The sequence below is a fragment of the Phacochoerus africanus genome, chromosome 1, assembly GCF_016906955.1.
Source record: "Phacochoerus africanus isolate WHEZ1 chromosome 1, ROS_Pafr_v1, whole genome shotgun sequence".
Taxonomy (NCBI): domain Eukaryota; kingdom Metazoa; phylum Chordata; class Mammalia; order Artiodactyla; family Suidae; genus Phacochoerus; species Phacochoerus africanus.
The window spans coordinates 135,014,543-135,039,563 of record NC_062544.1 but is presented as its reverse complement, the minus strand read 5'-3'; the positions used below and the strand labels follow the sequence as shown (position 1 = coordinate 135,039,563).

Below are 25,021 nucleotides of genomic sequence, written 5' to 3'. Positions count from 1 at the left end.
TTCTATATGCCACAGGTGTGGCCCTAAAAAAAATTGCAAAAAAGAATCTAAATTCTTGTCATCTAAGCCAATTTGGAATTTATTTCTCCCAGATATTTCTGTCAAACTGAAATTTATGAGTATTTAAGGGAGAAAGAAGGAATAGCAAGTAGTAACAGTTGAACCTCCAGAACAGAAAGCCCAGAATTAAACCCAACGCACCTACAGCCAACTAATCTATGACGAAGGAGGCAAGAATATACAATGGAGAAAAGACAGCGTGTTCAATAAGTGGTGCTGGGAAAACTGGACAGCCACAGGGAAAAGAATGAAATTAGAACATTCCCTAACACCATATACAAAAATAAACTCAAAATGGATTACAGACCTAGATATAGACCAGACACTATAAAACTCTTAGAGAAAAACATCGGCCAAACACTCTCTGATATAAACGACAGCAACATCTTCTCAGATCCACCTCTTAGAGTCATGACAGTAAAAACAAAAATAAACAAATGGGACCTAATCAAACTGAAAAGTTTCTGCACAGCAAAGGAAACCCTAAACAAAATGAAAAGACAACCCACAGAATGGGAGAAAATCTTTGCAAATGAATCAACTGACAAGGGATTAATCTCCAAAATTTATAAACGCCTTCTGCAGCTCCATACCAAAAAAACACAAACAACACCATCAAAAAACGGGCAGAAGATCTAAACAGACAGTTCTCCAAAGAAGACCTACAGATGACCAAAAAACACATGAAAAGATGTTCAACATCACTCATTATTAGAGCAATGCAAATCAAAACCATGGTGAGGTACCACCTTACCCAGCCAGAATGGCCATCATCAAAAAGTCTACAAACAATAAGTGCTGGAGAGGTTATGGAGAAAAAGGAACCCTGGTACACTGTTGGTGGGATTGTAAATTGGTGCAACCACTGTGGAAAACAGTATGGAGATTCCTCAGAAAACTAAACATAGAACTACCATTTGATCCAGCAATCCCACTCCTGGGCATCTATCCAGAGAAAACCATGACTCGCAAAGACACATATACTCTGATGTTCATTGCAGCACTCTTTTCAATAGCCAAGACATGGAAACAACCTAAATGTCCATCGACAGAGGAGTGGATAAAGAAGAGGTGGTACATATTATACACAGTGGAATATTGCTCAGCCATTAAAAGGAATGAAATACCGGCATTTTTACCAACATGGATGGACCTAGAAATTATCATGCTAAGTGAAGTCAGCCATACAATGAGACACCAACATTAAATACTTTCAGTGACATGTGAAATATGAAAAAAGGACAGACGGAACTTCTTTGCAGAACAGGTGCTGACTCACAGACTTTGAAAAACTTACAGTCTCTGGAGGAGACAGTTTGTGGGGGTGGGGGGATGTGCTTGGGTTGTGGCATGGAAACCCTATAAAATTGGATTGTGATGATCATTGTACAACTACAAATGTAATAAATTCATTGAGTAATAAAAAAAATTGACCCTCAAAATGCAAGGTTAACGAATTGGTTTAGATGATTGGCTTCATGAGTCTTCGGTCCTGCATTTAGGCCCAAGCTAACTGGTTCAAATGGCCTTAGCTCCAGGTATAGCTTTTACTCCAACCCTTCTAGCTTCTCTAGATATAGGTACCATTGTTTGTCAAAGAGCATGTGCATATTTCTCTTCCATTTAAGAATGGCATCCACAGCATGTGTCAGGCAGTGGGTGAAATAGAAGAGTGTGCGTTTGCAGAGTTTCAGACCAACGTTCAAATCCTGCCACCATTCTTACCTGCTGAGTGATCTTGGTCCTGTGACTGCTGAATGGCCTTGATTGTATTCCCTCATCCATAAAAATGAGAGGATGCAACTCAGAGGAGATGGTATAAGGTATAAGCAAAGTACTTAATGAGCTCATAGCACTGCCTTAGTAAAAAGTTAATTCCTCAAGCAGCCCATCCTTTGTTTATGCCAAGAGCATGCTGATATAATGTTAATAATCATTCACACCATGCTTTATAGTTTACAAAGCAGTTTTCCATATTATTATGTTTAATTGATATTTATTGGATGGATAGACACCGTTACAAATATAGGAATGCTTCTTTATAATTATTTACAATTGGTAGCCATAACTGAATCTTCATGTGTTAAATTTTTTATTTTCTTTTTTTTTTTTAAACAAACGGTTGCACTTAGCAGTCTCAGTGCTGATAACATACTTTAGTGCAGTGGTTCTCAACTGCTGGTGATTTTTACCACCAGGGGGCATTTGGCAATATCTGGAGACATTTTTGGTTGTCACAGATGGGGGATGGGGATTCTATTGGCATCTAGTAGGTAAAGCAAAAAGGTGCTGCTCAACATTGTGCAAGCATAGAATAGCCCCTGCAATGTAGAATCATTCAGCCCAAGATGGCAGCAGTGCCATGCCTGAGAAACCCTACCTGAAGCTCCCAACATATTTTCATGAGTAAATATCAATCAATGCATCCAATCAGAAAATGGGTGCCATGTAATAGCACTTTGTTTTTTATTTCCCTCATGCAAGGAAAAATATTTAAATCAGAAGCAATATTTTCTAGCTTTATGGGAAAAAAAAAAAAACTTGCAGCTTAAGTCAATAAGCATTTGATAAATACCTATCCCTGGGGTACTATGTTGCTGTTTAATAGCAGCTACAGAGGAACCAGGCACTCAGGCCAGGCTTTAAACATCAAATGGCTGAAGCTTTAGGGTGGCCCCTGCATCCACTGCAGTGGCATAGTGAGTGAGCAGACAGCACTGATGAATTTCACTCAGAATCAGTCCAACTGTAGAGCACGCCTGCCCCGTCATGTTGGAGGAATCCAGGGTCACAGTGATTCCATATAATGTGACCTTCCAAATATGGAAAGGCTAGAGTTGCTCAGACTTAATTTACATTAAAGCACTGAATCCTTTGTCTTTTCAAAAGTAAAATTAGATATTTGGTAGGGTCACAATGCCTGGTAATCATAATCATAATAGCATCTCTTTTGAAGGAAGTGCTGATTATCCCATTTTCCAATTGCAGAGACTGAACCTCTGAGATTAGGTGACAAGTCCAAGTTCATGCAGTTGGTAAATGGTAGAACCAGGGTTAAATGTAGGATTGTTGCCTTCAGATCCCAACTTAACTCCTGGTTCATATTTGCATCAAACATGATGAAGGAGTTTGGGGGGGGGTGCATTTAATAATTAAAGACCTCTGGAGTTCCCTCGTGGCCTAGTAGTTAAGGACCCAGCATTGTCACTGCTGTGGTTCAGGTTTAATCCCTGGTCTTGGAACTTAAGCATGCCCTGGTCACCTACCCACTCCCCAAAAAAGACCTCTGCCTAGAGTTGAATTGTGTGGAAAGTATCTTAGACACCAAATTTTCAGTCCATCCCAATGGTCAGGCTGCCTCTGATGTATAAAAAAATCTTGGAAAACTTGGTTTTCTTTTACAGCCCAAAAGATAGTGTGTGTTTGACAGACAGCAGGTGTTCATATGCCATCTTTGCAGTTTTCCCATAGACATGTACCTTATCACCATCATTTCCAAATATGTTCTAATGGATCCTAAAAGAAAAAACATTAGGTAACTATATGTTTTAGGGTCAGAGGGAGAGAAGACACAAATTTATTATCTTCCAATTCTGGAAGCCAGAAGTCTAAAATGTGTCTTTCTGAGTCCTAATCAAGGTGTTGGCAAGACTGCTTCCCTTCCTGGTGGCTCTGGAGGAAAACCTATTTCCTTGCCTTTTGCTGCTTTTAAAGGCCACCTGCTTCCCTCAGCTTGTGGCCCCATCTTCTTTGTTCAGATTCAGCTACATTACATCTCTCTTCCATTGCCACATCTTCCTCTACCTCTTTTACCTTTTTTCCATTGGAATAAAACATGCATACCATAAAATTTATATCTTAACTATTTATGAGTGCAGTTCACTAGTGTTAAGTATATTCGCATTGTTATGAAACCGATCTCCAGAACTTTTTCATCATGCAAAACTGAAAAGCTCTGTACCCATTAGACTACTCCCCAGTCCCTCCTTCCCCCAGTCCCTGGCAACCATCCTACTTTGTAGAGACACTTAAGTGTTTTTCATTTTTTTTTCTTTTTAGCCACACTTGAATCATGTGAAGTTCCTGGACCAGGGATAAAACTCACTCCACACCACCAACAGGAGCCACAGCCATGAGAATGGCAGGTCTTTAACCTGCTGAGCCACAGAGGACCTCCATAAATTACACTTGGGTTTTCTTTCTGTTTTTTTTTTTTTTTTTTTTTGGCAGCACTGTAGCATATGGAGTTCCTGGGCCAGGGATTGAATCTGTATGCCAGCTCTCCAGAAATGCTATGGATCCTGTTGCACCACAGCAAGAACTCCTATACTGTTCTATTTATAGCAGTTTGACTGCTCTAGTTACCTCATGTAAGTGGAATCCTACAATATTGGTCTTTTGGTGACTGGCTTATTTCATTTTGTTTGAGATACTGTATTTTGAATGGAAATTTCCTCTCACTTATAGAAATGGAAAATCAGCCCTGATTGTCATAGAAGGTATAAGCGTGAAAGTGAATGTAATGAAAACAGCCCATTATTAGATGCTGAGTTCTACTGTCTCTTGGGCACTCTGATGTTCTTTCACTTTGAGATTAGCAGATATTAGATATGCATGAGATATTAGCACCAAACCGAGAACCTCCCTTTTTCATTACCTGGGGGTTAGCAGGACGCTTGAGAAAACAAAACTCTCCCTTGTGTGCTTCAGTGCTAATTCAAGGCCTGTCCTTATACTACTGAAAAACAGTTCAGGTGCCCCTGGGAATCACCACTGTGAAACATCCAGGAAGGAAAGAAGAAATGGGCAGGTGTACCTTCATGTTCACTGTAGCACTATTCACAATAGCCAAGATACGGAAACAACCTAAATGTCCATCGACAGATGATGGATTAATAAGATGTGGTATATGTACACAGTGGAATACTACTCAGCCATAAAAAAGAATGAAATAATGCCATTTGCAGCAACATGGATGGAACTAGAGACTCTCACACTAAGTGAAGTAAGTCAGAAAGAGAAAAACAAATACCATATGATTTCACTTATATCTGGAATCCAGTATATGGGACAAATGAACCTTTCCACAGAAAAGAAAATCATGGAGAACAGACTTGTGGTTACCAAGAGGGAGGGAAAGGGAGTAGGATGGATTGGGAATTTGGGGTAAATAGATGCAAACTATTGCCTTTGGAATGGATAAGCCATGAGATCTTGCTGTATAGCACTGGAAACTATGTCCAGTCACTTATGATGGAGCATGATAATGTGAGAAAAAAGCATGTATACATATATGTGTAACTGGGCCACCTTGCTATGCAGTATAAAATTGACAGATCACTGAAAGCCAGCTATAATGGAAAAAATAAAAATAATTATAAATGAAAAAAAAGGAAATGTTCAGGTATAGTGCACAAGCAAATGATCTCAGTGGAGAAACAGATACTGTTCTTGGAGCATTTGCAGTGCCTGTGCCATGGGGCACACTGAAACCAAGAGGGGCTCTGCCTGCCATCCTTCCTTTCCTCCACCTGGGTGGATCCCAGGTGATTTTCAGTTATGTGTCACCAGGAGGTAACAAAAAGCAGTTTAATTCCCCATGAAAATTAGGACTTGACCTGACTCTGTGTCTTTACTCTGAGTACCCAGTGGTTGGAAATTGCTTATTATTTCCTTGCTGTAATCTGCCTGAGATCGCTAGCCTTCAAATGCATCTGCAGTCTGTATCCATCTCTGCAGCCAGGGTCAGATGGAACATCAGACAGGGTCTGGCAACACTCAGTCCCTGCTTTTTGGCTGTAGGCGCTAAACTGTGGGTACCTTAGTGAATCTAGGATAACTTCCTGGGGACCTATTTTTGCCCCTCTTTAGAGTCTGCCAAGCGTCCCATTGAGACAGAGTGAAGTGACGCGTCACTTAACATGCTCAAGAGGAAAGGGGAAAATTCTTGTTCCTCTTTTCTGGGAAAGTCTGCATTCGTTTCTGTGTAGTTTTTTATGTATTAGAATATTCTTTCTTATATTCCTTTGTTAGTTAAAACAGACTACACCATTGAGGGGGGAAGTAATTTCAAACAAGAATTATGTTGTGATAAAGTTTCTGGAGTCACATCAAAGCAATTTGACCTTCCCTAAAAATTCATCCTGGTGTTCCTGTATGTTTAGAGCAGGGATAAAGATAAGGCCAGAACTGATTCTGGGTTCTAATGTATCTTTAAGGATTCCTGCTTTCACTCACACAGTAAAGCAGCATCTAATTCCCACCACCCCCAATCCCAACCCTACCTTAATGGACTCACAAAGGATTCTGTCCTGGATACAAACCCTAACATTGAATGTCTTAGGCCTGATCGAATGGCATTAATGCAGCTCACATTCCAAGTGAGGTTGTTCCTCTCATTTCTTCTCCACCTCTCAGAGACACAGCTACCCTAGCAACTTACCTTTTGTTATTAATTGCCCCCCCTTTTAACTATCACAGAGTTATCATCCCCCTAAAAGAACTCCAGGGGCCTTTATCTCCTTTTATCATACCATCTTGTAGTCCTAAACATCGATAACTGTTGGCTTGGGGAGTCAAAGAGCTTCCGTTGGTCATTTCAGATCGGATACTGTGTGTCAGATTTGTAAAATCTTGTTAACATTGTGTTTTCTTCGCCAGAGAATTACCCTCCAGTAGGAGGAAACGGAGCTGCCAATTACAGCAGGCTCCTGCTGTGAATAAACTGGTGTATTCCAGACATCAGGCGGTTCGAGGAGAGGGCCCCCAAATGGCTTTTTCCTTTCTTGCCTGATAGACAGGGCTTTAGACTAAAGTGTAATTAGCTTGACTGACAATCAGGAAAATACAGACTCAGGATCTGTTTTTATTTCAAGGTCTTCTTGTTTGAGAGATGTATCTCAACCCCATTCTGCAATTTATTCCTCAATGTAAAAAATTTAGTCAATGTGCAGAGCCAGAATTTGCTTAAAATGTTCAAATGAAAGATAAATGAATCTACCTGATGACCCAAGAAACTGACGGTGTAGCCGACTGCAGCGATTAAAAAAGAACCCATAATTCCCTGCGGCAGGAGAACCAGTAGATATTTTTTAAGCTGACTCCTTTGGGGGGAATTTGGACCCTGCACTAAGTTCTTCATTTTATTGGGACAGGGATATTGCAGAAGGAAAATCGTTTCTCTAGCACTAAACACAAATCATGTATGACAGTCACGGTGACTTGCCCAGTAGCTGTTTCCTGATCCTCAGCAGTGGCTTGATCATTGTGTAGAGGTTGAGTTGTTCATAAACCCCAGGCCCTTATGAGGGTGTCCTTAAGAAAATTAGAAAGGGCTCTTTGGTTTCATTTCCAGTTTTGTTTTCCAGATCTCCTCCTTTGCATCTTGCAGCCTGGAAAAAGCCACTTAGTGGATGTTCAGACCGTGTTTTCTACCCCATGCCTAAGGAGGGCAGTTTGTTTTAGAAAAAGAATGATTGTCTGAGGTGAAGGAAGGGAAATAACACAGAAAAAGAGGGAAGGCTGAGATTCAAGGTGCAAAAATGAAAAAACACAAAAAATACACATCATCATTTTTCACATACTTAGGGTGTGCCCAGCATATGCCATAAAGCAGAAGATACACACCAAGCCTTCCAGTGAGTGCTTTGTTCTAGCAGAGGAGAGAGAGGATACATACTCTATTCCATTATAATTAAATTCATTAAGTTACAGCTTATCAACCTAGGGACAGTGTAGCCACTGAAATTTGTGATCAAAGGCATCCAAAAACTTAGGGCAGAGTCTGCTTCTAGATTTTTAAAAAGAGACACCTGTTTCTAAGTTATAACTACTCTTAGAGTAAACATAAACATTTAGATATAAAGTCTCCGGGAGTTCCCAATGTGGCTCAGCAGGTTAAGAACCCAATCCATAAGGTTGCAGGTTTGATCCTGCTCTCGCCCTGTGGGTTAAGGATACGGTGTTGCCGCAAGCTGCGGCATAGGTCATAGATGTGTCTTGGATCTGGTGTTGCTGTGGCTGAGGTGTAGGCTGAAACCTGCAGCTGATTTGACCCTTAGCCTGAGAACTTCCATATGCCACAGATTCAGCAGTAAAAAGAGAAAAAAGGAAAGAAAGAAAAGTCTCCCAAGAATGAGAACTATCCATGATTAGTGGTATCATGTGAATGATAAAACAGCTTTGCATCCTGCTAGTATCCTGGGTCATCTTAGTGGCTCCTACACGCTGTCCTAGGAATCAGCCTCTGTCATCTGAGGATCTCAGCTGTCTGCTGCTTGATTTTACTAGACCTTTCTTCCCAAGTCTGAGAGAGCAAGGATGGACCCCAATGGAGATCACAGGGCAATGACCCCTAGGAGAGCAGGGACTCTGCCACTGCTCTTCCAAAAAGATGACCACTGCTTTTTGCAGTTTGCTTGCTCTCCTCACACGTATGCAGACCTCCCTTGCAAGGCTTAAACTTTATCCTGTCATCTCTCTTTGTCTTTTCCCTTCCAGCATTAGTGGTCTCAACATTGAGTAGTCACAAAACAACTGGAGCAGCTAAAGGGGGTAGCATGCTTTGGTGGTCATGAGCCCAAGCTTGGGAGCAAGATGGACCTGGGTGTGAATTCAGACTCTGAACATCATGCTTAGTCCCTCGAAGACTTGCACTCTTGTTTATAAAAATGTGACAGGGAGTTCTCATTGTGGCTCAGCAGATTAAGAACCCAACTAGTATCCATGAGGATGTGAGTTAGATCCCTGGCCTTAAGGATCTAGTGTTGCCACAAGCTGCAGTGTAGATTGAGGATGCAGCTTAGATCTGGCTTTGCTCTGGCTGTATCGTAGGCCAGATTCAACCCCCTAGCCTGGGAATTTCCATATGCCATGGGTGCAGCCCTAAAAAGACCAAAAAAAAAAAGTGTGACAGGCATTGCTTATGGAAAAAGGGTGTTGCTATAAATGTGATAAGATGTGCAAACTGCTTGGTGTGGGTCCTAGTATTTGGTGGTGGACACTAAATACCTACAAGGCATGGCCACTGCTGTAGTTAATTGAGAGAATGGGGCCAGCCCCCAATGGCACATGCAGAGGAAGCAGAGGGCTTGGTTTCCCCTTGATATGCCATGTACCCAAGCCAAACACTAGACTTCTCGCTCCATTATATTATAGGAAGAGAAGGTCTACACCTGAAATAGAATAAGATCCCTTTTTAAAGGTTCACAAGCCTTTATACTTCAGTGATGAAATTATGATTTTTCCACCCTGAGTGCAGATTTACCATTCAGATTGTTCTTGGCATATTACCCTTGCCTTCCAACTACAGGCCTTCCCAATTAAAAAATGTAAGGATAAAGAAAGCATCATTTCCAATGTAGTCTATTCGATGCCTTACTTTTTATAGCATTGAAAGAACTCACATTCCCATGTATGCTTGAACAAAAAAAAAAAAAATGATATATGGTGTCAATGTGAAACATGAAAGATGAACTCTAATTTTTTTCCCCATTAATGAATATTGAGCAAATACGTAGAGCATTTCATGATCCCAGAATATATGGGATCCTGTGTATTTATTTTCTTCATTACTCTAGCCACAATGTCACCCAGGAGTATCTCAGAGTTGACAACCAGGCAATTAAAGACACCTCTGTCCTGGCCCCCACTCCGCCAGCGTGAATCATGGCCTTTCTCTGGCCGCCCTGTGGCTGAACCCCTGTCCTTCGGGACCTTCAGGCTATGGATGACTTGGCAGTTGCTGTGACATGTACTTTCTCCCATGCATGACATGACTGGGATAGGACACTTCCACAATCCCTCACAGTCCCGATGACATGGTACTGTCTCTAGGTCCCTGCACTCATGCCTAATCCATAGGTAAACTGTGCTAAATTCATTTGCTGGATGAAAATACGCTTTGTTAATTTGCTGACTTCTTTTCATTTATTTATTTATTTTTGTCTTTATAGGCTCACATCAGAGACATATGGGTATTCCCAGGCTAGGGGTCAAATTGGAGCTACAGCTGTTGGCCTATACCACAGCCACAGCAAGGCCAGATCCGAGCCACATCTGAGACCTACACCATAGCTCACGGCAACACCAGATCCTTAACCCACTGATCGAGGCCAGGGATCGAACCCACAACCTCATGGATAGTAGCTGCTTTCATTATCACTGAGCCAGGATGGGAACTCCTCATTGATTTATTCTTGAGCAATTACAAAAGCTTACTAAGAATACATTCCTATTATAGCCAGTGTTAAAACTCTTCATTTAGAAGATGGGGCATCATAAAGAAAGAAAATGATTGAGCTCTACTTGCCATGTACCTAATGTGCTCCTGGAGGAGAATTTAAAACGTCCTTCATTCATAAGAAACCTATAGTCTCCAGTGGATTGTCAAGATCAATCAGAAGTTGAGGCTTCTGATTGTTGGTCCCGTTTATTTTGGTCTTGATGACTCTGATAGATGAGGGGCCAGTGGGCCTGCTGATGGGGTCTATAATGTTCGTTAGCCATCAGGAGGGAAAGGAAGCTTCCTTCCTGTGGAAAACACCCCTCATAACTCAGGCACTGAGACTCACTGGAGAGAATGTTTGCATAGGCCATCATTATCCCAATCATCATTCTCTCACAGGTAGATATTCTTTTCAGTGACAGGATTCTTTTGCTGTTACTTCTCAAAACCAGAAGACTTTCTGTCGCATAAAACAGCAATACCACTTCCCTCTGTGATGTGTGTATGAGAATTCTAAGAATAATAGATTTCACCATCTTTTATAAACATCGTCATCTATCTTTTTCTCTTGAAATGGGAGGTGCAGTGAGCTCCAATGGAAGAGGCAAGCATGCTTGTGACACAGACAGCCATCTGGCTATGACCCCTAACCACCATGTCCTGGAAAGGTGACCTTGGGCAAGTTACCAACTGCTCTAGGTCCCGGGCTTCCCATCAGTGAATTTGGAATAAAAGGGAGTGCTGATCTCATCCAGTTATTTTGAGGACTAAATGAGGTCATGTGGCAAAGGCTTTTGGCATGATGCTCATATGTGGTAGGTGTGCCATACAGCCTAGGTTGCCACAAAACCCTGATATGCGAAAAAGTTGGGGGAAAATTACTTTCCTTGGAGAAAAGATGCAGAAATATCTACCCTGAGACCTAGGACAGGGAGTTCCCTGACTCTATAAGATAAACGCATTTGAATTTTGTCAAAGCAGTGAAAGCAAGTCCCACTCAGAGGTGGCCCATCTCTGAAGGAGAGGTGTTTGCATCTGATTTGGGAGCAAAGGGTTGACAGCTGATATGAGCACCTTCTGGGCCCAGATGTGAATCCACCCACCAGGAGCAGCCTGGTGCCTCCTCTTTTCTGATCACAGTGATGGAGGAAGCACAGTGCCCCAAGGTCAACCACCGCTGGTTGATGAGGGTGGCATTTGGAGGGTCCTATGAGTTTCTACAGTCTTTCAACTGAGAAGAAGGATGAAAAGCAAGGGCAGAGCACAGTTCTCCAATTGGTAGCCCAACCCCAGGTTTCTGCACCTGAGTGCCTCTCCAGTTTCCATGGCAACTGCTTCTGACTACCCTTCCCTGACCCTGGGGTGGCAGGTGCTGGGTTAGCAGGATGATGGCAAACAGCGCCCACAGGCCAGGGGCCTGATGTGGAAGAAGAGATCAGCCAAGGCCCAGGAGGACACATGGAACAGCAGGCACTCTGGCAGTCTGGCTGTCCCTAGTGTCCCTGGGTTGGTTTTAGCTCCAGCTGGATAAGCCCATGTGGAGACCATTCTTCACCCAACACAATTTCTCTGCTCCGGAGCCTGGATGGGTCTCTGCATGTGCACTAGAGCTGAAGTTTCTGTCCACCATCCCCTACCCAGAGACTTCTTCAAAACAAATATTTTGTTTCAGTGTACTATTGCGATGCATATAATTTAAACGTTAATATATAAGTAACATTTTTTCCTTTTTACTTTCTCACTTCACACGTGGTATCTTCTCAAAATCAACAAAAGAAATTTACAGCATAGAAAATAAGTCCTTTGTTTTGTTATTCATCTCTGTGTCTAAATTTTACTGGGTAGTGGCAGTGTGGTGATCATAGTTTATCTTTAAAGCAATTGGCCTAACCTGTGGAAGGATGGATAAATGGATGTCTTTCTCTTAACTTTTGTTGTACATGAAAATGTTAATTTGGTTGAAGGTCTGTGTCTTTTTACTATCTATCAGTTTTATTTCAGAAGAAAAGGCGAACTTCATTTGCTACAAATCCAAAAATATGACCATTTCTTAAAAACATTAGCCGTAATTAAGGCGGATGTTTTTAAAAATGTAATTACCTTTTTTTTTTACCACTAGACATTATTTTCTTTTACTTGAGTCAAATTTTTATTCACTCATAGATGTAAACCTTGATTGCATCTTAGAATAAATGGGCCTATTCACTCAGGACTGTTTTAGAAAGAACAAGGCTAAAATGAAAGCTATCCTCAGATCAGGGTGAAATAAATATTTGCCAACTCTAGGCAAGTCTTACCATGTGACCTGAATTACTCTACCGCCAGTGGAGAGGGTATCACCGTGATACCAAGGGAAACACACACAACAAATTTCTTCCTCTTAGATATCCAAGAAGCTAGCATTTATAGATTGTATGGACATTGGATTGGTTTTTTATCCTAACACTGTTCCAATAAAGCAAAGACCATCTTGTGACTACTGAGCTACAGAGAATCAAGTTTTAAATATGTTTCTTCCTCCCTGCTTTACTTCTGTCTTTTCAGAAGCTCAGAAGAAATAGTTATTATTTATGCAGGCTTTGTGCTCCCTCTGCTGGTTCTGTAATTAACTAATAAGTCTAATTCCCATAACTATGCTGATGTCATCAATTATTTTTTAACATGGACATGGAATTACCCAAATCAGCATGTTCTGTTCAGACATCATCAGGAAAATGAGCCGGGGGTCAGAGGAGGACAGTTGGCCTTGGAAAGAAAGTGAAAAAAATAAACATTTTGCCTTGTCTGAATTTATGTTTAAAAAACCTAAATGCAGCTTCATGCTTTCATTTTCCCAATACTAGAAGAAAACAAAACAGAACAAAACAATCCATCATTGTTTAAACTAGCCTAACACATCCCACCCCCTCAGAGGATTTTGGAAACAAAGCTTATTTCATCTTTCAAAGACAATTTATGCCAACACCTGTTTTGCGGGTGAGAAAAATGGAAGCTCTGAAATTACGTATGCCTGGCTGCTGCTGAGAAAGTAGATTTCTATAGGTGGCATGTAGTAGCAATGTCTTGACTTCTTGGATCTGGAGGGTCTTTCCTCCAGTGTGGGCATAGCAGTGTATCCATTTCTTAGTGTCAGCAGAGCATTGTGTAATCAATAAGAGCAAAAACTCTAGAGTTGTGTCAACTGAGGTTGACTTATGGTTCCAGCACTTACTGTGTGATTCTGAGTAGGTCACTTAACCTTCTTGACCTCACCTTTCTTAGCTATAAACTAGAAAGAATATTTTTACCTTACGAAGTTACTGTAAGGATTAAATTAAATAATGCATGGTACAGAGTAATTATTTTTTGTGGTTGGGGGGGTCATGTCCAAGGGATATAGGAGTGTCTGGGCTACAGATTAGACCTGCACCACAACAGTGACCCAAGCCCCTGCAGTGACAACATCAGATCCTTAACCCCTTGTGCCACAGAAGGACTCTGAGAATAACTCTTAAAGTATATTGATGATGATGGTTTAGGAATAGTCTTTGGTCATTACTCATGGTGATTCTTTCTCTAATATGAAAACAGGTTTTTTCCCCCTAATTAAAAGGAAATTTTTAACTTATTCTGAAAACTAGGAGAGGTCCTCCCAAAGGATAAGGGCTCAATATAGTAGGAATTTGTGTACACACCTAAATCAACAGCTTGAAACAGGAGGTGCTAAATTGGATGGAATTCCAGGAGAAGCCAGCCAGTGCATAATAAAGTGTAGAAATTCAGACAAATTTCATAAAGATGTTAAATCAATCAAACCAAAATATCAATACAAAAAATAAAATGATGATGATGATGAGATTTAGTATCAGCTGTTATCCCAGTACACAGAGATGAGATTTGAATAAACATGCTTTGGATATTAGGTATTCATTTATTTACTCATGCATTTTTAATATACCTCTTTAGTTCTCAATGTAAAATAATTCCACACTGTTTATGCTTGTTCCAGAACCTCCTCTTTCTCAGTCAGCACCATGTTCTAGTCATCTCTCCATGGCAATAAATGTACATCTTCATCATGGTCATGGTCAATATTATTCTTGGCCTTCTTGGTCTTTTGTGTTTATAAATACTGCTCCACCCAGCTTAATGAGTGTGTCCCTAGGTAATGCACATCATTTCAATAACAACCAAGGGAAAACAGACAGAAGAGGTAAATCTGGAATCAGGATACCCGCAGCACTTCCCAGGACCAGCTATCAGTAACTCTTGGACTATTCACGATAGCCTCCTTCAGTGACTTCTTTCTTTTCAAAGGGAGAGTTTGGTGCCACAGTGATGTTGCAAGGCATCACCTTGCTCAGGTGAAGCATTGCTAATGGGTTTTGCAGGGTAGTGGGAAAGAGGCAGCTAGAAACTGAGTGTCACTTCCTCTCCCTGCTCTTGGCTTCTCTGGCCTCTCTATAATTCGCTGGCTCTTGTAGATTTGGCTGAGGCCCTTGTGTTTGTGGACGTGGTGAGCATTTGAGCCAGGTGTATGGACTTCTTCTGAAACATACCTGCCTGTGGTACAGAGCCCATGCTTAGCTCCTGCCCAAGGGTCACTGCTATCTATATATTTGGGAATCTTGTGCTTGAGTAGCTTGCTTCCATCTGATTCTATACTTTTCACAGGCCTTGGCTGCCCTGTGCCGTGAAAATATTTGGAATTTATTCTTTAAACAGTGTAGGCCACTTGGGTTATTGACTCAAAGCATGCTCGAGGTTTTCTAATGGTTATTTATATTGGCCAACACAGACCCCTCTGTGAAATGACCTGTTGATATTGGACAAGGATAAGAGACACCAAATACAATGCAGGAAGCGGAGAGAGATCAAAAAGAATGAATGTTAGCTCAGTAGCAATGCTTTGTGGGTTAATGCAGAGAATGACTGTCTAAGATTTTCAGAACTGTGCTGTTTGGCCCACTTGGAGGTGTTAGGCGCGCTCTTGCGAGAGAGCACACCTAACATTTACAAGAGTTTTTCAAACTTTGTTTTTCATGATAAATATCAACACTGTTGATAAAATTATTGTACAGTTGTATAAGATCATATGTCATAACTGTCTGTAGAGATTTATATATACTTGAAGCATGAAGAAAATAACTTTATGTACATTAAAAGTATTGAGTTAAAAAAAAAGCCATCGTGAAGTAAGCGTTTGTGCGAAGGAAGTCTGTTTTTGCGGACTCTTCCAGAATTACAGTGAATGCCTTACCGCAAAAGAAAGTAGGATGCTTCCTCCCAACTGTTTTCTCTCATCATTGCACTTGTTTTCTTTCTTTCTTTCTTTCATCACTTTTTGTTGATGACCACAACATGGTCATCATGTTGGTGAGAAAGAAACAGTCTGTTTGTAGCCTGTTTCCCATGTCATTCCTCACTGTACAAATGTCAGATATGCAACAAGAGAACGTGTATGTTTGACAGCTGCCCGGTAAATTAGGCAGAACAACAAGTTAAGGACAACTGCAGTGGATGTTCAAAAAAACAAAACAAAACAAATCAAGTATGTAGCCAGTAAAAAGGAATTTCCTGTGAAAAAGTTGCTGTGTGAGTCCCAGTTGTTACTTTGTGAATAACTTATAAATTAATTCCACTGTATCCCTTTAGTAAAATGTTTAGCATGGTGTTGGGGATGGCAGCAAGGGAACTCAAAATGTGAAACCAAGTAAAATATGGTCCCTTCCCCCAAAGAGAGTCTGTGCTCTGGAATTCTAAGTATTAAATCAATGCACAAAGCACACCACCAGTTGGGGTGACTGTGGGATGGTCTTAGGAGCCAGGCTCAGGTAGAACTGACTTTATCTCACCCTTTATTTCCTGTGAACGTAGAGTTCCCAGCACATGGATGAACCTTCTGTGAAATTAGAAGGAAGCAGATTTAAATAGAATTACCCAAAGTGTGTATTCCCATATCAGTCTGGAGAATGTCTGTGTGACAGACATGTTGTGGTCTCTTGAGGGAATGATGGTCATCATGTTGGTGGCAAAGAAAAGAAATGCTTTTGTTACTTGAATAGAAATCCACTCCCTACCTCCCACCACCTCCACTTAAGACCCCATAACTAATGTACCATCTCGGCTATATCTTTTAGTCCTGTGCTCCATCCTCACCCAAAGAGTTTATATTTGTGGCATGATGGGTGGAGGTTAAGGATTCATTCTGTAGCATGAGGCCATTTGTCCTTTCTCCAGGGGAATCAGACCACTGTGTCCTCAGCTTTATCTGTGTTCAACCGACCAACCGAACTAGTCCATGAAAACATGGCAGCTTATGTACACTGGTAGAGATCCAATTGCATTGGGCTCTCACAGTTTTCTCCCTATGTTCACTGCTCATCCTAGCAATGGATTCCTGTTACTTATGAGAACTGACTCCCCAGTAAACAAGGTGAGCAGGAGTTATCTTTACATCTCTGTTTATAGGGCTGTGTGTGTTATGAGAAGCTAGTGCTTCTGTGGGATTCTGTAGCGGCAAAGTGGATGACCTCATATGATATTAAATGGTAACTGTGTGAGTGAGAGTTACCTGGCGTCAGCAGGCTGGTCATTGTTTTAAGAAAGGAGAAGCACTGTTGTAATACATGTGGGGAGATGTGCTGGGGGCGGAAGGAGACTTCCCTTCATCAAGTCATACATGGACAGACCCCTCTTTGAAGCCAATTTTGCTTTGGTATTTTTCTCTTCTTTGTTTACTCTCTTTCATGACCCTGTTTGGTGCATTTTTGCATCATGACCAAAGTGATAGACTTCGGTCTCTGTTGGATTAATCAGTGTGCTCTCTGATCCGAGGCACATGTTCCCCAGAGACATTGAAAGTCAACGTGTTCAGTCTTTGTGGTCTGACAGTTCAGAGTTGTTAACTGGGCTGAGGGGCTGGTTTGGGTCTTTGCATCTAAGATGAACCTCTTCTTCTAGGCTCTTCTCTTTCACAGAGCCACTCATCCACTTCCTTCACCACAAATATCAACTGTCCTGATCCTTCCTTAACAGTAAAAATTTCAGAGCAATTATTTTTATGGCCCTTTCCCTGAAAGACACCATTAATTGCTTTACTGCCTGTGGATCTGAGCCAGTTTCAGTGACCCCAGTGCCTGGTTCTCACCCAAAGGAGCATTTGCAGCTTGGAGAAACAGAATTCAGGGTGTTGCCTGGTGTGCAGCACCCTGACACTGTGTAATGACTTCAGGAAGGAGATGTCAAGGCTCTCCTTGCTGTAGGATTGGAGTTTTCCACTGTGGAGTTCAAAGGTCAGGCTTGGCAGTGATGGTAAGTTTTTCCTCGTGGTCTCAACTTCACACCAAGGTGGGCATGTGTGAATTTGGAGGTTGTCAGCTTTTTTTTTTTTTTCCTGGTTTTTCAAGAGCATGAGAAATGTTTTAAATCATCCTGAAACAATTATCAGGGGAAAGACCATTTTTGATAATTAATTTCTCATCCAAAGGGCCAGATAGAACCAAGGCTCCTGATGGGCCAAACTTTGCTCTTTAGCTTTCTGGTTCTGATCTTTCATGACCTAGCTAGAATAATCCTGGTGGGGTGGAACAGTTTTCCTCCTTCTATTCTAGTTAGCAAAAATATGAGGATGCCTTCTGGGACATGAATTTATGTCTTAAACCAGCTTGAGTGTGAGTTTCTTCTCAGACTGGCAAACCCAACAAGTCACTTGAAACGTATACATTTATTTACTAAGAGGAGGCTATTCTTTCTTTAAAAATGTGTTGATCGTGTGTGTGGCATGTCCTCTTTCCCACCCCAACCCCCAAAAAGGAAATGAACTGTGACTTAGCAATGTGTCCAATGGCACGGTTGGCCTCAGTAGCTATTGGTTGAGTTGATCAGCTTGAGTCTAGCTATTCCACGCCATTTGTATCCCATATGCTTGTGAGTTATGATCCCGTTGGGTGCATTCATTAGCAGTGTTGCCCATTTTTAAAATGAGTTGAAATAGCTTAGCACTAGTTTAGCACAGGCTGAAGAATGTTGAATAAGCTCAAAGGTTCAAGAAGAATGGCTTCGGTTGGCAATGTTGTAAAATTGGGTTGTGATGATGGTTGGTACAACTATAAATGTAATAAAAATCATTGAGTTAAAAAAAAGAAGAATGCCTTCAGAGGAGGCTTCTGAATTCAAGGCATCTCAATCCAGGATGGAGTAACATGGTGTTGACACCATAAGGCAAGGCTCAAATTTTATTTTAGGAAATAATTTCTAAAAGCCCATACTGTTAAAGCTTGCTGTGGAAACGGGTTGAATTATATTCCTCCATTGGATGCCTTGAATAAATGGTGAATTGAGAGTAAAGGGAAAGGCCTGGTCAGTCCAGTGCCTCTGATGGACATGTCTTCATGTCACCATCTTCCAAAGAAGCAACCCACAGGGTGTCCTGTCTGGCTATTGGCAGCTGAGCACATGAACTGGACTCAGACACCATCTGGGGTGCTGGTTTTATTTTTTTTAAACCATTTGCCTTTTCCATAAAAAGCATGTGGTTAGAACAGGACCTTCTCACACCCTGAACGGAAACATTTTTTTAGTCAAAGGAAGTTCATAGTACAGGGGAGGGAATACAGCCTTTTGCAGCCTGTGCCATAAGTGCAAAAGTCCAGGTTGCCACTTATTAGCGTTGAATGAAATGATCGATTCTAGCTTGCTTGGATGAAATTACATATTCAATTATTTTTGTTTGAAATTAAATGCTTGATTATATTACCGAACTCTCTGTAATTTTACACGTGCCGTTCCCTTATCTAACAATGAGGCACGGTGTGTGATTAACAATGTGGCTGCCAGGAGGAAGAAGCAAAATAATTATTTCTTCAATATACATGTCCTCCTTATGATTCAGAAATCAATGTGCCTCCATGGAGGATTGGTGCTGGCCCTGGGTTATGGGCTCAGGGTGGCCTCCCCTCATTTCCCTTTGAATGTGAGACCTGGAGACTCTGGCTGGCTAGGCAGGGGTTTATTTCTCTCTTTTTTCAAGACTGATGTTTAACTGCAACCACTGGGACCTCAATCTGAGCATCCTGTGGCCAAATATGAATATTAATCAGATGCCAAGCCAGGGAGTTCCTCTCCGAGTTTGACAGTTTAAAGGATCAGTTAGCTAATTAGAAGATGACATGGCATGCCGGGTCCCCAGGCTCTGACCTGCCTTCTGTCTCCTCTTTTCATTTTCCTTTTTGACAAGTTGGATTACATCATTACTCGTAGTTTCACTTGTTAGCCCCGCCATGAATGAGAATATTTTAAGCTGTAATTATCTGTGATTTCTCCCCCCCACCACCACCCTGATCTCTGACAGACCAGGCTTTACATGAAACTCAAAGAAACATACAAGAAATTGGAGGTTCAAAGGCCCATGAACATCAGCCTTATGACCCCTACCATACCACATGGTGCAACTCAGCGAGAAAATGGGGGATCTTAACAGCTTTGGAAGCTGAGTGGTGGTAGTCATGGTGATTGGTTTAAAATGGAAAGCCCCTGCTCTGACTTGGGTGCTGCAGGTGTGGGTGTATCCTTCCAGGTGTTTCCATGGCTTCTCTGGCTTGAAGTGTTAACTATTATGAAGGCCTTGGGTGTGGGGGGTGGGGGGAGGCGTGGATTGTACTGGCTCGTGTTGCTTGCCCATCATCAGGGGCTAGAATGAAGCAAGGAATCATGAACTGGTTTCCTTCTGAATAAGAGACCGGCAGACATGGAGTGCCACAGGGTTTCCTCAGACTACCCAGACTGTTTTTGTGGGGTGAACCGTCACAGTTGGTAACTCTTTACTAACCCATGACATTTGTGAAATGCCACTTTTCTTTTCTGAATCCATAAGCATGTTTGCCACCCAAGCCAGAGAGGTCCCTCCTGGAAAGAGATGAGCACATGCAGTGATCATCAGAAGTGACTTTGGCCCATCTCTGTCATTGCATCCATCTTCTCCACAATCAGGGTGCTTGTCTTACAATTCAGGGACCACCCACATGCAAAACATGGGTGCCTGGGCCTCTTGAGGGAGTGGGTCCTGGGAATCTGATTAACAAACAAAGGGGGATTCTGATGCCCCTGCCCAGAGTCTGAGTAATTCTGTTCTAAATGTTTTGGAAATTTTTCCTTGCCACGATATTGTCCTTTTGCAAAGCTTTCTTTTATGTAAAGTTTGCATGTGGTCCATAAAGGAGATCCATTTCTGTGAGGGAAAACAAGATTCAGATCAATGTTCAACTCTTTGAAGGAAGCTTTTTTTTTCTTTGCCATAAATTTCATTAGAGTTTAGTTGAGTTATGGTATTGTATTAGCAAAGTGTATCAGCTGTGTATAAATATATTCAACCATTCTTTTTCAAATTCTTTCCCAATACAGGCTGTCAAAGAGTTTCGAATAGATTTCCCCGTGCTATATAAGTAGTTCCTTGTTGCCCATCAGTTGTGTATAGAGTAGTGCGTATGTACCGATACCAATCTCCACATCCATCCCTCTGCTCTTTGGTAACCATAAGTTTGGTTTCAAAATCTTTAAGTCTGTTTTGGTTTCGTATCATTTTAATTAGATTACACATGTAAGTGATAGCATAAGATGTTTGTCTTTCACTGTCTAATTTCACTTAGTATGATAATCTCTAGGCCCATCCATGTCATTACAAATGGCATTATTTCATTCTTTTTTATGGCTGAGTACATTATCTGTGTACCACATCTTTATCCATTCCTCTGTTGATGGACATTTATGTTGCTTCCATGTCTTGGCTGTTGTAAATAGTGCTGGAGTGAACACTGGGTTACATGTATGGTTTTCTCTGAATATAGGCCTAGCAGTGGAATTGCTGGATCATATGGAGTTCTTCATTTAGTTTTTTAACCTTCGTGTTGCCCTCCACAGTGGTTGTGCCAACCTACATTCCCACCAACACAATGTAGGAAGGTTCCATTTTCTCCATACCCTGTACAACATTTCTTATTTCTAGACTTTTTGGTGACCGCCATTCTGACTTTCTGACTGGTGTGAGGTGATATCTCATTGTAATTTTGATTTGCGTTTCTCTAATAATTAGTGAGGTTGAGCATCTTTTCTCATTCTTTTTGTTTGTTTGTTTAGCCATCAGTATGTGTAATGGAAGCTTTCTCTGATGCCCTGAGTAGAATGTTTCCTCCTTTCCCTACATACCACCTCTGCACATATTTGCCATAGGGCATCAGAAGTTGATGGCACCGTTTAGTTGACACATCTATGGGCCTTACAAGACACTGAGCTACTCAAGGAACTAGGGCTTAGCATAATCTCTGGCAAACATTAATAATGAAGATGCAAATAAAAAGAAGAAAACAAAATCTGCTCAGAACTTGCCATGAGTGCTATGAGCCAGCCACTCTGCTGAGTAATTCACAAAAACTTTCCAATAGTCCTATGTGGTTGGATTGAGGAAGTGAAGGCTTAGGAAGAAGCTTGCCAAGTCCCAAAGTCAAGTGCTAATTAAAGACTGAGCAGGGATGGGGTATTCTGAACCTTGATCACTGCCCCTTCACCCTTCTGAACCTCCCATGATGGGTGTATGCTCACAGGTGATGAAAGGGAAGGACATTTTTGGATGGAGAAGGACATTTCTGCTATGTCCAACTGCCATCACAGGAGCACATAGAGAGATGGGCAGAAGGAAGTTAACATCTTGACTAGATGTTCTCCAGATCGCTGAAAAGGCTGTGACATTTGTGTGCATCGACCTTTATTTATAAGTTTAGAGGAAGAAGAGAAATCAGCGCAAGTCACCAGAGATATTCTTGGGTATGAGGCCTATATACTAACTGGAGGACTAAGGAGGAATAAAGATGGAGTAACTGGTCCCCAGAGTCAGATTTTATTGGAGAAGGCAAGGCAGGTGGTGGTATTTAAGAAGAAGAACACTAACATCATGGCCAGAAGGCTGCGTCACACCTGCCTTCTGCCACTAAGTAGCTAGGTCACCTTGGCCACATGCCTCCAATCTTTTTGGACAGAAACTTAACTATTAAGTTGATAGAGGTGAAACTTGGACTGTGGATCTCCATGTCCTCCTGCTTAGATCATTTGAATCAAAGACTTGCAAAAGGTTCTCTTTGTGACAGTTCAGAGATAGAGGTTGTGTGCACGGTACACCTTAAAGATTAGCTGGCATGCAGGGTGAGTGAGTGAGAATGAAGTAAGGCTTGGTCAAGCAAGCTTTGAAAGAACACTCTCTGTCTACATAACCGTGTATTCGTTCCTTTCCCTGTAATAAAATGCTTGGCCCCAAGGTAGGTCATGGTACATGACACAAAAACAAGATGGGCAGAACTCAGAATGCTGACCCGATGGGGACATGCTTGCTGTGAGAGGTGCCAAGTGAAAGAAGCTGTTAGTGTTCTTCGCTGCAGCCCATCAAACAAATTGTGGTTTCAGAGCATCCACTTCCCGGCTTTCTTGCTGATATTACCCAGTACAAGTCAGCCAGTCCCACGGGCAGATCACCTGAAAGATGTTGAGGTCCAGCTATCAAAACATTTGGATGCACATTAATGGGTTTTACACCTTTGTATTTCTCCGATATTACTGTTTCGCCTCAGCAAGCCCACAAATATCAGATATCTCCTATCAGGGACTATTTTAAATCACTTCAATTTTCCCTGCCCTTGGGCTCTGCCCATAAGTCCAGAATCTGAAGTGTGAGAGCTGCCTGTGATCTAGTGTTTCACTCCCCACACTCCCATTTATATTAGAGGGAACTTATATTAGCTTTTGGACACACATATATCAGTTTTAAAGATTAAGTACAATGTCAATAGTTCTTACCTGGTTCTCAAGTATATTGAGTTGTTATATTCTCCATGAGAATGTTAAAAAAAAAAAAATTAGTATTGCCATTGGTGAGAGCATTTTTCTCTTAAAACCAACCATTGGTCATAATGGTGTTTACTTACTTATTCTCTGAAGTGCTATTTTATATAGAAAGTAAATCCAGGGTAGAAGCTTGATAAGTAATTTCAGACTTGATAGCACATGAACCTTTTAGGTACGAATGAATTATGAAGCCTCACCTTGTGATGCTTTTTTTTTCCCCTCAACTCCCCTCGTCGCAACTACTTGTTTATCTTCTGAGTGATCTTAAAATATTGAATGAGGGAGTTCCCATTGTGGCTTAGCAGAAAAAAATTCGACTGGTATCCATGAGGATGTGGGTTCAAACCCAGGCCTTGCTCAGTGGGTTAAAGATCTGATGTTACCATGAACTGTAGTGTAGGTTGCAGATTTGGCTTAATTCTGGCATTGCTGTGGCTATGGCATAGGCCAGCAGCTGTAGCTCCAATTCAACCCCTAGCCTGGGAACTTCCATATGCCCTGGGTACTGCTCTAAAAAGGAGGAAAAAAAAAAAAAACAAAAACCTGAATGAGCTTCTGCTTAGTGCCCAAGCCATCCATCCAGCCTGTGCTTCCCCTGCCTTCCAAGTCCCTTTAGACACGAACAGTCGGGTAGCCCAGGGCTCAGTTACAGGCTCTTGGAAAGGACACTCCACTACAGGAATGAGTCCTGCATCTTGAAATGTGGCCACAAATGAAAGCAAGAAGCTGCGTTGAGACCCACTGGTGGCTGTGGTACAAACTGACATCCACTGAAGAAAGCAGAGGGTGATTTGCTGTTTGAGACACAGTTCTGAATTCAGATGTGGGCTCCTTCTCTCTGCTCCCTGCCCTACCCTGGTGTTACCACTTGCCGTTTTATACCTGTCCCCCTTCACATCAACGGGAACATCCATCCGAGGCCACTTTCTTGGATACCACTTCTGTCCCAGCAGTCCTTTGCCTTCTAGACCACATTCCTGGGGGCTTACCTGTCCCAGGCCCCCAGCTTTACCTCCAGTGTGCCTGCTCCAGAGACTGTGGTTGTCACTGCAAACCCAGAAGCATGGCCCCAAGGAGCGTGGCAGTAGTTGTGCCAGTGGGGTGATGAGGAGAAATGTTCCTCAGTGTCCTTGTGCAGTGCTGCCTTCCCCTGCCTGTCTTCACAGCTCAGCCCTGTCTTCCAGTACAAGTCATAAGCTCCCTGAGGATGGAGAAGAGGTTTGATAGCTTTTCTCTGACCCCTCAGCTGGTCCAACGTGGAGCAGCACAGATGCTCAGTAATGGCTGGCTTATTGATTCATCACTGTAATGAAGCTATTTATTGGTCATAAAACATGGCAGAATTTCTGTCTCCAGGACCTTGTAGCTTTCTTCTTAGAAGAAAGAAGCTGGCCACAGTCACCACTCTGTCCCAGACCCTTAGTCTAATGTTTGCCAGCTTGAATGTAATGATGGGGAAGACAGACATGCTCCCGAGAAGCCAGCGAAATACAGATTACAGCAGATGCTCTGGCGGAGCCCCCAAGAACAAGAGAGGAATTTTGATGGGGAAATGGGAGCTGGCTTTAATATGAATGGGATTTGGAGGATGGAGTTCAAATTTCAACAGGCCAAGGTCTCTGCATAGGGTATTCGAGTTGGAGCTCACAGCCTCAATATAAGCACAATGGGGTGAAAAGATTCAGGCTGCCCGTCAGAAGAGGGAGTGGGAAATAGAGAAAGCTGGCAGAACAGATGTGGCCAAGGTCATGGTGAGGCCAAAATTCAGCACCAAGTGGATATATATTCCACCTGCTGCGGTAAACAGGATGGGCTGTCAGAAGAATGTGCGTTATGGGAATGAACCCCTTTTAATTTTGAAATTTGTGG

The 25,021-nt window shown here is 41.9% G+C and overlaps 1 protein-coding gene across 1 annotated transcript in view; it reads left to right on the top strand.

Moving 5' to 3' along the window:
- Nucleotides 1-25,021, top strand: part of PDZRN3 (PDZ domain containing ring finger 3) — a 243,393-nt gene that overhangs the window by 160,342 nt on the left and 58,030 nt on the right. The window lies entirely within an intron of this gene.